This window comes from Mercenaria mercenaria, chromosome 12, assembly GCF_021730395.1.
Source record: "Mercenaria mercenaria strain notata chromosome 12, MADL_Memer_1, whole genome shotgun sequence".
Lineage (NCBI taxonomy): Eukaryota > Metazoa > Mollusca > Bivalvia > Venerida > Veneridae > Mercenaria > Mercenaria mercenaria.
Window position 1 is genome coordinate 1,301,603 of NC_069372.1, and position 13,654 is coordinate 1,315,256.

The window sequence follows — 13,654 nt, forward strand, 5'->3', positions numbered from 1 at the left end:
CATTTCCAATACAATGGTGAGGTTTCAATGCAAAATTTTGATAAAATATGTGATTTCAAAAGTTCCCGCAAAAGTGGTATCTTGACACTGACTAGATAAAACAAAGTTTATTAGGCAGGCCGATTTTATGCTATATCTTGTATGAGGGTAGGATAAAAATAGAATATCTGAAGAAATTCAAGCAGGATAAATATCAGTCAAATTACGACTAGTAGTCGACACGGCTGCCATACGTCCAGTCGCAGGGTACCTGAGTCTTTTATTTACACACTATCTGGGTCCAACATTATAAAAATAAGTTCGGAGACAGTCTTCATTATAATTCTTCTCATTTGTCAATTTATAATTTAATTTAAAAAAACAGCCAGTCAGAGGCTTGAATTTTGAGACTGGTCTGTAAACTGTCTGTTTTTATAACTTCGTGTCCTAAGCTGCAAATAAATGCCGGGGAAATGTTTGTTTTCTAGAACGACTTTGGGGCGATCTAGAAGCATTTTATTTCCACAATAAAACTGAGGACATTTGAACTATCAAATACCCCCGCAAGTTTTAGAAAATTTACTCTTAAATGTTGATTACAGAAAAGAAATATTGCTATGTATTACAAACTCTTCGAAAAGCTTAAAGTATAGAGGAATATAGATAAAATACCTCGGAATTTGTACGCTTAGTATGTAACCTTCAGAAAATAAAGCCGTTATCTTATCTTATCTTATCTTATCTTATCTGCATTTTAAATGGCGGTACTTTATTCTTTTGTTGATATTCATCAATAAAGTACTTTAATTACATATTCGGTACCTAAGATATTTAAATATGGCATTAACAGCATTTAGCAAATTTACTGTAAATAAAATAACTTCTAGATTTGAAAGAAGAAGATGATTATCTTAGGGAAATTTCAAGCAAGTAAGGCTATACGGTGATTATATATCTTAAGGAATTACCTAAGGTCATTACAAGTCTGCTATGTCAAGATTTGGTTAACTCTATAAGGGAGCCGTCTTGTAAATAAGATACAGCCAAACTTCGCTAACAAAATTTGTTCGAGTTATCCTTAGTTCGAATAATCGAACAATATACAATATACAGGGATTTTGCCGGGACCTGGCGAGGATTGCGAGGGAAAGATGGTGTTAAAATTATCCGATTTCGAGCGAACGAAGTTTAGCTGTAATTGCGTTCTGTACGTTTACAGAAGAAAACAAAACTCACTGAAATTACTGTCTGAACGAAAATAGATTTTACGATACAATACTTAGCACTATCAGCTAGCAAAGATCATTATTTTTTTTTAAGTCTGATACGAGTGGTCATTATTGTGAAACCTTTACCATTCTAGAAATATTGACGTTGGAAAGAGTGTAAGTTGTTCAAGGTTGCAGATGACAGGGGACACGCATTCCTATTAATAATTGGCATCAAATGGATATTTCAAGCATGTGAGAAATATCAAGATTTAGATCAAAATAAGTTTCGCATAAGATGAGTGTAATATTTTTTAATTAATGAACAGGTCCTGGCACTGGAAATTTCTGAGATGCTCTTGATTGTCTCCAAACTAACTTAGAAGCCTGTACTGGTTTTTCCCAGGAAAGATCGGCGAAATACACCAGGCACGTAAAAGAACCAGACTGTCTATTCGCAAAGAGCTATAGGCTAAGTTAGTCGGACAGGCCTTTATCTAAAATTATTTCTCTCTATCTGTTCTGGGGGTCGTTTATCTCACTCTGTCCCTCTGGTCAGATCACTCTGTGCCTGTACTGTGGATGAATTTCGCGCCCCGTGCGGCTGCGTTAGCGCCTTTGAACATATTTATCATGAAACGGGCGCTATATAAATCTGATATAATAATAATAATGATGATAATTATGGACTTACCACAATTTTCTCTTGATAAGTACACGCTTCCTTCCAGTCTCCTCACATAGACAGCACTTGTGCACGAAATCATCAACCCAACGATGACGTTCAGTAGCATCTCCATGGCCGGGAACCAAGTAGTTCTTCTGTTCTTCAGTCAGTGATATTCGGACAAACACAACTGGTATGCTCCTAGCTGTCACCTGCATTGAGTGACAAGATTCGCTGTCTTATATACTTATTAATTGCGTGATTTATTGTCATTTGTCGAAATGGCTTGCATTGCATGTCTATTATTTATCAGTAAATTAGATGTTTTCGAAGTCCTATGCCTCTAAGTAGGAGTTAATTTTCATAGATTGGCATGATAGAGTTTTTATCATAGACATTGCATCAGCCAGCGTTTTCTGCAGAAGGGTGCGAAGATACCAAGTGAATTAAACGAGTAACTGAATGAACGATGTAACTGCCAACGTACGTCGAGGGAAACGTACAGTTACGGCACTTACGGTAACGAGATTGACCACGTTACATGTGGCTGATTTTTACATATGTAGAAAAATGCTATGTATAGGTGCTTTTAAGGCTATTGATGGTTGTATTCTTTCGGATTTTGTACACTACTAAGCCTAACAGAGGTTGTAGGTTCAAAATTCTTGCTGGGGTCATTTATGAAATCTAAAAGCTTTGACATGACATGCCATTAAGGCGGGTGTTTTTTCGCATTATTTTAAGTAGTGGTCCATTGGTAACACTATCAGATGCGAAAGCAGTGTTCGTGAGTTCAAACCCACGATCCTAAAACAAAAACTTACTAACATTGTGATTATATTCTTTACACCTGACACCAGTTCATTTTTTTCTAATATCAAAGAGTACAAAGATTTTATTAAATGTTTTCAGTTTTATTCGTTCTGAGCTTGTTATATTTTCGACTGTAAATGACAAAATTTAGATAAAGACGTTAGGGACAGACCCCCGTGGACAAGACTATGGAAGGCATTTTTGCCCGAAAAGACCCCATTGGACAAACCGTTTACAGACTCTGCCCCCCCCCCCCCCCCCCCCCGCCCCCTGGACAACTGTCAGGAAATAGGAAATACCCCCTTGGACAAAAAAATGTGCCTTCCGTAGCGGGGTTCATGGATTCATCAGATATTATCGTGTCGAGGCAGGTTATCATCCCACTCAAAATATCCACTACATCGTAATACAGTTACCACTAACACATAACAAAGTTTGCACAAGATAAAATAACTTCATTACAAAATATAAGACAGTATTGACAGAATATATAGAGGGTATTTGTTTGTTTTTGTGTATGATTGAAACATATTTCACCGAGTGAACATTATAATTTATAATGCAATATTTTCACGAGTGGCACAGCCACAGTGGAAATGTAAATTATACTGTTCACGAGTGAAATATATTTCGATCTCACACTGAAACAGACAAATTTTCTATTTATTTTATGCATTTTTAATGGTTTTAATCAAATTATATCAAGATTGTCCGCGCAACGTCACGTGCATCGCATCATGATGTCATAATGTCGTGGCGTCAGGATATCTTTGCATAAAAACTGTAAATGATTCTATTATGTTTCCTGATTTCTTTTACATTTTATTCTAGCATAAAACTGCTGTTCTTGTCACTTTTCGGGGGTGTTTTAACAGGAGAGAAAACGCGTGTTAACGGAGAGATTCTCGTGCTCGCGTGCTGTTATAACATCTTTTTATATATGCGCGTTCTGTGGCAAAGCGTAAACGTCACTCGGCCCCAAAACGGATAATTTAAAACGAAATGACGTCAACGTAAAAACCATTCTAGCATAAAACTGCTGTTATTGTCACTTTTTGGGGGTGTTTTAACAGGAGAGAAATCGTGTGTAAACAGAGAGATTCTCGCGCTCACGTGCTGTTATAACACCTTTTTATATATGCGCGTTCCGTTGCAAAGCATAAACGTATTACAGCACCGAAACGGATAATTCAAAAGGAAATGACGTCAACGTAAAAAACAACGTAGACTTTACCGCGCATTTCATGGAAATTTAACGACGTTGAGAGACAATATATTTATTTACTTGGTTTTACGCGTTTTATGCTAGAATAGCGTTAGCGCATGTTCTTTTCGTGTTATAACATCTGCAGAATCCCGAGGGATCAGTTACTACCCGAGCCAGTTATCAATACATCTCAGACATTCCCGCGCATTTCGTGGAAATTAAATGACGTTGAGGGACATTGTATTCATTTATCAGTTTTTACGCGTTTTATGCTAGAATAGCGTTAGCGCATGTTCATTTCGTGTTATAACATCTGCAGAATCCCGAGGGATCAGTTGGTACCCGAGCCCGTTATCCTACATCTCAGACATTCCCGCGCATTTCGTGGAAATTTAATGACGTTGAGGGACATTGTATTCATTTATCAGTTTTTACGCGTTTTATGCTAGAATAGCGTTAGCGCATGTTCATTTCGTGTTATAACATCTGCAGAATCCCTCGGGATACGTTGGTACCCTCGCCCTGACGGGCTCGGGCTCCAACCAATCCCTCGGGATTCTGCAGATGTTATAACTCGAAAAAACATGCGTTATCCCTACAATAAAAGATGCACAAAATGTAAAGATAAAAACACATGATGAAAATAATATATGACATGACATAATATAGAACAGACACAATGTTATAAAGTATGGACATAATATAGTAAAGAATGCACATAATGCGATAAGTTGTCTACATGGTGTACAGATGTTTCTACATAATATAACCAAAAATATCATAATATTACTACAAAAACACAACATATAACGATATAATCACATAACATAAATATGTTTGCACAACATGTAAAGATTTCGTTACATAATATAATAAAAAACAAACATAATAGATTTCCATGACTACAAAAGACTGTGCCGGTGTTCCTTAGAGTAACCTTATTTTCTTCGTGCTGTATACACCATGAAGCTAAATAAAAAATTGAAAAATTGAACATGTTCATCCTGTAGCGTTTCTGAAAAAAAAAACCCGGATGTTTTATGGTCTTGTGTACTTACTATTCATAATTAGGTATCAAAAAAAATATGAATTCCCTGATTTTAAGGCATTTGTAGGTAAACCGGGAACCAAGACGAGATAATGGCAATCGTGGAAAAAATTATTCTCATGCTTATTTTATTACTTGAAAACGACAGTAGATTGCTTATTCTAGGGACTGAAATGCAGAACGGACATAATTTAGTGATATAGCCGATCAAGCAGTTTGTTGCTCTTCGGTATGAAGATCACTATTAACACCAACAAATGATTAAAATCTAGCATAAAACTTCTGTTCTTGACACTTTTCGGGGGTGTTTTAACAAGAGAGAAAACGTGTGTTGACAGAGAGATTCTCGCGCTCACGTGCTGTAAACGCATTACGGCCCCAAAACGGATAATTAAAACGGAAATGACGTCAACGTGAAAAAACAACGCAGACGTTCCCGCGCGTTTCATGGAAAAATGACGTTGAGGGAGAATGTATTCGTTTATTAGGTTTTTTTGCGTTATATGCTAGAATAGCGTTAGCGCACGTTCATTTTATTTTTCGTGTTATAACATCTTCAGAATCCCTCGGGATTAATACACTCAAAATCGGTTACACGTCGACAGAATACGCCTTCGTGAAATTTTTCCGCGGACATATAACCTCTTTACGTTTTCTATACATTATTTCTTAATTATGATAGCAAAAAATAATGACTTACTATTTTGAGCTGTTTCGCCACCCTTTTCCCATCAGCCAATCAGAGTAGCTGTTGTCGTCTAAATCGGATGTTTCGCCAGAAAAAAAAAATAATGTTGATGAAAACAGAACTGACGTCATATTTCACTGCGATAAGAAAGTTTAAATAATGAAATAAATTAATAGAAATAATGTTAGTGCCGTTAAGATGAAATAGATTATCATTGGTGAGGTGAAATTGGATGTGTATCATGGTGTTCCAAAAAGCGTTACCTGATAAACGTCCGGAGCCGAGCCCAGATAATTTTCGCATCTTAGGCACTAACCTTGTTTTCTTTTTTTGTCATTTAAAATATCTTTTCGATATTTGGCAATTTTTTTACACAAAAAGTGTTGCGAAAACCGCTTAATGCCGTCATTTATTCTTTAATGACGTCACTTTATAATGACGTGATTACCGCAAAATCGCACTTACTTGTTGCGTTTTTGAATAAAAACTCATTATTTGGACCTCATTTTTTCGTTCGCTGACTTTCCAAACAATTGATGGGTCGTTGCACATTTCTTAGACGACAATATGATCAGAGGTCACAGTGATCAACTGTCGTATATAAATGGTCACTATCAACTGACGGTTATATCAAGAAACTATACGCACCTTGGTATAGGGCGAAAATACGGCCAAATGACAGGATTAAATTTAATCACTGAACTCACGTTTTTAGTGGGAAGATTAAGTATATATTCAGGAAAATATGGCATTGGTGATTGCAAGCATTGAAATTGCATGGTACTCGTCTGAGCCTTCTTTCAAAAAGCCAGTTGCCATATTGAAAATTTTCAAGATGGCCGCCACAGGAAGTTGATTTTTGACTTAAACAGACCTAAACCGAGTTGTTGTTGTTTTTTTTTGTCAATTTTGAGGAAAAGATATCTTTTAAGATATTTTGAGTGTGCAAAACCTATTTTTGAGACACAAAAGACTGGTTTCAAAATCCATGCAATACGCCGTCTTTTTTTTTTTCAAGATGGCCGCCGTTTTATGTGAAAGAACGAATTTGCCATTAATACTGACGTTCCTTGTTGAATCAGTTTTAATGTTAGAGTCAAATAACATATTTAGAGTGTTAAAGGACAGTTTTCGTCTCGCCTGAGACTTTAGGAACGATGGCGGACTAAGGCGTAGCTTTTCCGGCGGGACGATGATGACGACGGCAGCGGTGGCGTCAACGTTAAGTTTGTATGTCAAGTCCTTCTCTCAGAAACTACTCTGTTTATTGGACTGAAACTTCACGCATGCCTTTGTGGTCATTAGGCGCTGTACCAGGCAAAGGTCCATAACTCTGACATAGATTTTAACAAAATTATCTCCCTTTTTAACTTAGAATTTTTAACGTTGAAGTATTAAGTATTTTTCTCAGAAACTATTAGGTTAATTGGGTTGAAACTTCACACACGCCTTCAGGTTCATGGTCATTAGGCACTGTACTAAGCCAAGTTCCATAACTCTGACATGAATTTTAACAAAATTATACCCCTTTCAAAATTAGAAATTGTAACGTTAAGTTTTTGTGTCTCTACATGGAATGTTATTCAATTATGTCCATTTATGGCCGTCACTGCTTGATTCGAACTTTTGGTCCAGCTTTATATAACGCAGAAAACTTTAAAAATTAAAGTGTATATAGCAATCCACGCAGACACATCAATTTTGATAAACAGAAGACCTGCTTTGTGTCATAGGTGAAACATTGCAGATCTACTGTACTTGTTTCCTCTGGAAGGCATGTCTCAAGACTTTATATTTTGGCCAAATAGTTGTCGAATTTGCAGCTGTATAAATCTGTAAACGGGAGTCCAAAAACGATTGCATTACCCTACACAAATTGTTTTAAAAGTACAGTTTTGTGTCTCTACACTATTTTGCAAATGGTGGATTGTTGGCCGTGCATCTGCCCAGGTACATTTTCTCCATCCCATTCATGCAGAAATTTTGACTTCCATTTGGCAACAGCCTGTCCATATACACCAGATTTGTATACAGCAGCTTTTGTGTTTGGTGAAATGCGCCTGCTTGTGTTCCCGAGGCATGTTCAAGACGTCATGTTTTGGGCAACAAGTCAGTTGTCCGAATATCCGTTATAAAACTGTAACCTGTCTTACTAAAGATAACAAGCTTTCACGGACTCCCTTGTCTCATCACTGACGATTGCAAGTTCTTAAGACATCTGTCACTTCGAAATTCCGTTGTCAAACAGTCTTTACCCTTTTCCCCGGAAACATCAAAACCTGTAAACGCATGAAAGAAAGCAATACCTTTTGCTTTCTCATCGCCAATTGATTGAATGACATCATTTATGGGAATCCATCTTAAATTTGTTCCCTGTCCGAAAGCTACAAAAGGCCAAGATCTTTCAGCTGAAAAAATACATGAATAGCCATGAATAGCGGTGGCAACTAAATCTGTGTCTGTAGCTTTACTGGCAAGCTGTTTATGACCCTCCACAACAGCATGCATGCATAAACATCCGTATATCGAGTTCCTCATGACTGCATGGCGTCAGACCTTCAAGACTGATTTTCCTGATTGAATACAGTCTTTTCCTCTCTGGTCAAAATTACAGTTATTTGTATGTGCATTTCAACATGTCTGTCGGCCGAAAAATAAAAAAGATCAGCCTAGTTATCATTATCCCCCAAGAAACTGCACCAATAGGGTGAGATTTTCCCGCTGCTAGTAACCCTTCGACTAGCGCCATGACCTCATTTCGTTTTTGTTGTCATCGCTTTTCACGTATTTTCTGAGCTGGAAGGGCTTGGCCTTGAACAGCTGTGGGTAGCCTTCAAACAGGGAACGAATTTGAATTGGATTCCCATACATGATGTTATTCAATCAATCGGCCATGTCAATCAGTAGTGTCAGGTTTCCGGGGAAAGGGTTAAAAGGCTGTTTGTAGAACTTGGAATGTTTGCTGGGAAGTGACAGATGTCTTTGAGAACCTAGGAGTATATCGGACAGTGATGACTAATGAGGACAAGATGGTTCTTGAAAAGTTTGTCATCTTTATTGCGTCAGACTGGACATGTTTGCCCCAAAACAGAGGTCATATGATGTTATTCCCACAACTCCAGCAGCCTTTGCCGAACACACAAAGCGTGTTGCATACCAAGCTGCTTGCAGTTGGGACAGACACTGTTTAGCCAAATGGAAGTCGAGAATCCTGCTGAATGGGGATGGGAGAAACATGGTGACCTTTGGCAGATACATTGAACAACAATCCACCAGTTGCAAATAGCTGTAAAGTACTGACCAAATGTGCATGTAAAACAGAATGTTGTGGTAGGTGTAAATGCAATGGTCTTGGACTCCCGTTTACAGATTTATACAGCTGCAAATGTGACAACTATTTGGCCAAAATATAAAGTCTTGAGACATGCCTTCCAGAGGAAACAAGTACAGTAGATCTGCAATGTTTCACCTATGACAAAAAGCAGATCTTCTGTTTATCAAAATTGATGTGTCTACGTGGATCGCTACATACACTTTAATTTTAAAAATGTCTGCCTTATATAAAGTTTGACTACACGTTCCAATCAAGCAGTGACGGCCATATAAGGATATAATTAAAATATATTCCATGTAGAGACAAAAACTTATCGTTACAATTTCCAATTTTAAAAGGGGGTAATTTTGTTGAAATTCATGTCAGAATATGAAACTTGGCTTTGTACAGTGCCTAATGACCATGAAGACATGTGTGAAGTTTCAACCCGATAAAAATAGTAGTTTCTGAGAAAAAAACTTAATACGAAGACTTAACGTTGAAAATTCTAAGTTGAAAAGTTGAAAAGGGGGATAATTTTGTTAAAATGTGTGTCAGAGTTATGGAACTTGTCTTTATACAGCGCCTAATGATTACAAAGACGTGTGCGAAGTTTCAATCCAATAGACTGAGTAGTTTCTGAGAAAAAACTTGACATACAACCTTAACGTCGACGTCACCGCCGCCGTCATCATTGCCGTCGCCGTCGGAAAAGCTTCGCCTCAGTTTTAAAAGACGCAGGCGAGACAAAACTGTCCTTCAACACTCTAAATATGTTATTTGTCCATAATATTAAAACTGATTTAACTAGGAACGTCAGTATTAATGGCAAATTAGTTCTTTCACATAAAACGGCAGCCATCTTGAAAAAAAGACGCCATATTGGATTTTGTGTCTCAAAAATAGGTTTTGCACACGCAAAGCATCTTAAGAGATATTTTTTTCTCAAAATTGACAAAAATAAACTCTGTATAGGTCTGCTCAAGTCAAAAATCAACTTCCTGTGGCGGCCATCTTGAAAAAATGGCCACCATTTTAAATTTTCAAGTGGCTAACGGGCGTTTTGAAAAAAGTAGGCTCAGACGAGTATACATACCAAATTTCATGCTTGCATCACCAAATGCAATTATGTTTCAGTTATCTGCCCAGCTATTTACTGTGCTCTATCATTTTTGCATAAAACTAGAAAGATTTCAAACATTTTACATAGGTCTATCTAAATTCATAAATATTGAAAGCGCAGATGCGGCTGGAAAAAAATTATGGTTGAAGAAACGTATCTTCGAAACTTGAAGAATATGCAAGTATTGCGAAAAACTGCTGAAATAATCCTTTCAGTTACTATGGAGATTTCTTATTTTATGTACATTTCCAAGCTGAACGTTATATTTTAAGTCAACGTTCCTTAGAAAGTAAATTTCTGAGACTTTTATATATCCTTGAAATGAAGCTAAATTTGCTTTAATTAAATGATGCAATGTTGCATAGTCAAGCGTGAGACTGGAATATGCTTGTGGCATCGGGTGCAGCTGTACTAAGTATGTAGACAAAGATTTAAACGAGTTCAAATAATGAATGTTGCTTGGTTATAATTTAGGTGCAACTGCACTGAACCAGTTTTCATTCACTTCGAAAGAAAATGCCAAAGAAAGACTATCCCTGTTTATAAAATAAGCGCATACCACATATTGTTTTACAAAATCAAAAGTCTTTTTAGAACAGTTCTTTAATATCTATTGTTTTATTGCATTATAGTTCCTGATTTTTTTTTTCTGTAAGTCCCAGCAATACGAAATTAACCAATATTAATACTATGCTCGGCTTGCTATACACCTATTTTACGTCCGGATATTATACTGGCTATGCAAGACCAAGCCACTGATCGAACTCCATATATGAAAATAATATAAGGTTATTATAATAGTAGCTCGATCTGTCAGGTCGGATCACACGAGGCGCACAAGACGAGAGCCGAATACAAAATCCCAGATCCAGCTACTGTTATAATGACCTTTTATCATATACCTACACCTTTTAGTTTGTTATATTATTATCAAACGAAATCTTCGATGTTTATAGAAGTTAAAATAGAACTGAGACACTATTTATAGAACTGTATCAGATTATGCATATTAAAGGAAAGTAGTCCGGAAACATACAATACAAATTGTACAATACGGATTTTTTTGCCTGTTCATATTTACTTTAAATACAAGCCGTATTTTGACAAAATTTATATATAGAAGATATTTGTTTGTTCTAGTGTAAGATCGAAACAAACAAATTTTCTATTTGTTTTTGTAAATTTAATGGTTTTAACCAAATTATATCCAGTTTGTCCGCGCAACGTTACGTGCATCGCATCATGACGTCATAACGCCGTGACGTCAGGATATCTTTGTGGAAATACTGTAAATAGTTCTATTACGTTTCCTGATTTCTTTTACATTTTATTATGATAGAATGTGTATATTTATGAGCCTGTTAGTATTTTTATACATAGATATCATTACTGAAGTATATTTTACAAGGAATTTTCTATTATTTAAAATTCATATTCTTTCGCATTCATGTGTATCTAGTTCCGTACCAGTGAAAAAAATAAAATTATATTTTCACTGTTTAAAACAGTGAAAATATCATTTTTATTTCACTGATAAATTTTAGTATTCAGTATTTCACTGAATGGCATAAAATAAAGTTATTATAATGTAGGGATAACGCATGTTTTTTTTCGTGTTATAACATCTGCAGAATCCCGAGGGATTAGTTGGTACCCGAGGGATTCTGCAAATGTTATAACACGAAATGAACATGCGCTAACGCTATTCTAGCATAAAACGCGTAAAAACTGATAAATGGATACAATGTCTCTCAACGTCATTAATTTTCCACGAAATGCGCGGGAATGTCCTAGTTTGTTCACGTTGACGTCATCGTTTGACTATAAGTCCGTTACGCGGTCTGTTGTGGATACGTAATAGTTTATAGTCCACTTACATCTAGCTTTGATAGATTGGTATATTAGAGCCTTTAGATTTTTACTAGATACATACTGAGTTGTTTAGGAATTTCTCTATTAAACATTCTCGAGGTCGTGTTCGAGCCCCAGTGAAATAATTTATTTTCATTTTCCAGTGAAATTATTTTATTTCATGATAAGTTTTGTACGTATTCATCGTGAATGGAATAGTTATTAGTGGGAAAGCATGTTTGGTAACATCTGAGAATCAAGGGGGAGAGCGTGGCGAGGTAAGTCAGGGTTCTAATGCTTTCCAAACAGCCTTGCTTTGCTTAAACCTTACAACTGATAAATGTCAGTCCTAACAGTCTCAATTCCTTCGAAGCCATAGTGACTTGTTTTTTCGTTACTCATTCGTTTGATTACTTTAGCGCTGACGTTCCGACATGGACCGGAAGTATGTAAACATAGAGTGAACATGTTAGGTTTAACAAAAATACATTGAGTAAGTAAACACAATTTATGAATTTAAAAAAAACAACACTTAAACGACTGTTAGTAATAACATTTAATATTGATTCAGCCCTGCCTACATACAAAGTAAGTTAATATATATTTAGCTAGGTTGAATGTATTTGATGAGTATTTGTAGATTTGAATCAATATTTAATGATAAGATATTTTGACGAAAGAAGAGCATAGCATATCTTTAAGATTTGCAATAGGCCTACATTTCTTTAATTAGATATTGGACATTTAGTGAATGCGACAACCTTGTTGTAAAAACATTTTGTAATAAATTATGTTTTCTGGTAGTTATAAAATGTAGACCCGGTACGATGATGCTCGTGAAACATCTTTAAAACGCGGATAAATTAAAATTGTTTCTCTTGCCTTACTTTTTTTATATTTATTAAAATAGTTAAATGCTAGTCTACAAATGTTGCTGATAACTCCGGGGTATTCGATGTTTCTTCTAAATGTATTTTATCATGTTTGAGAAATGAACACTGTTCATGCTTTAAAATATCATCAAGACATCTTGATCATGTTGGCTTCGATAATGTCAAACTTCGATTTCAATTTAAAAAAAACTGTCGCTAAAGTCTTGTTATTAGCACTACTGTATAGACATAAATCTGCAGTGAGTGGTGCACATTGATTTTCTAACTAAATACCAGTTACTTGTCGGTGTATCTGATTGATCTTACAAGAAGCTCGATGATTCATATACCAGGTCGCTGATCCGTAGGTGTGTTTTTTAAAGAAATTAATGCCTTTAGTTCATCACATGCCAAATAAAAACAATTTCCCAATTTAGGAAATGGCTAGAAATTTTTCCTCGGAATAATTATGTTACCAATTGATTTAGAAAGTTTGCGAAATAACAGACGCTTAACAGAGGCCTCCATGTGCCGTGTGGTTAATACTGGTTATGGCCGCTGACCACGAAGTAGTGTCAGATCACTGCTGTGGAATCCAAACCTCACTTGTGGTGTAGAATTATTTCATATGAGGAAGTCATCCAGCTGGCTTACAGAAGGTCGGTGGTTCTATACAGGTAACTGCCTGTGTCTGAAACCATACCCAGAGGAGCACCTGGGGTCTTCCGCCACCAGAAAAAGCTGGAAAATCTCTAATTGTGTCGATGAATAAACCCGATAAAAACAATTTAAAAAGCAAGTTATACACTTAACACGTTGCAGAAAGGTCTAAATGTGAGTTTGATTTTTATTAACCATTAGCCTGCTGGCGGCAATTGATTCTGC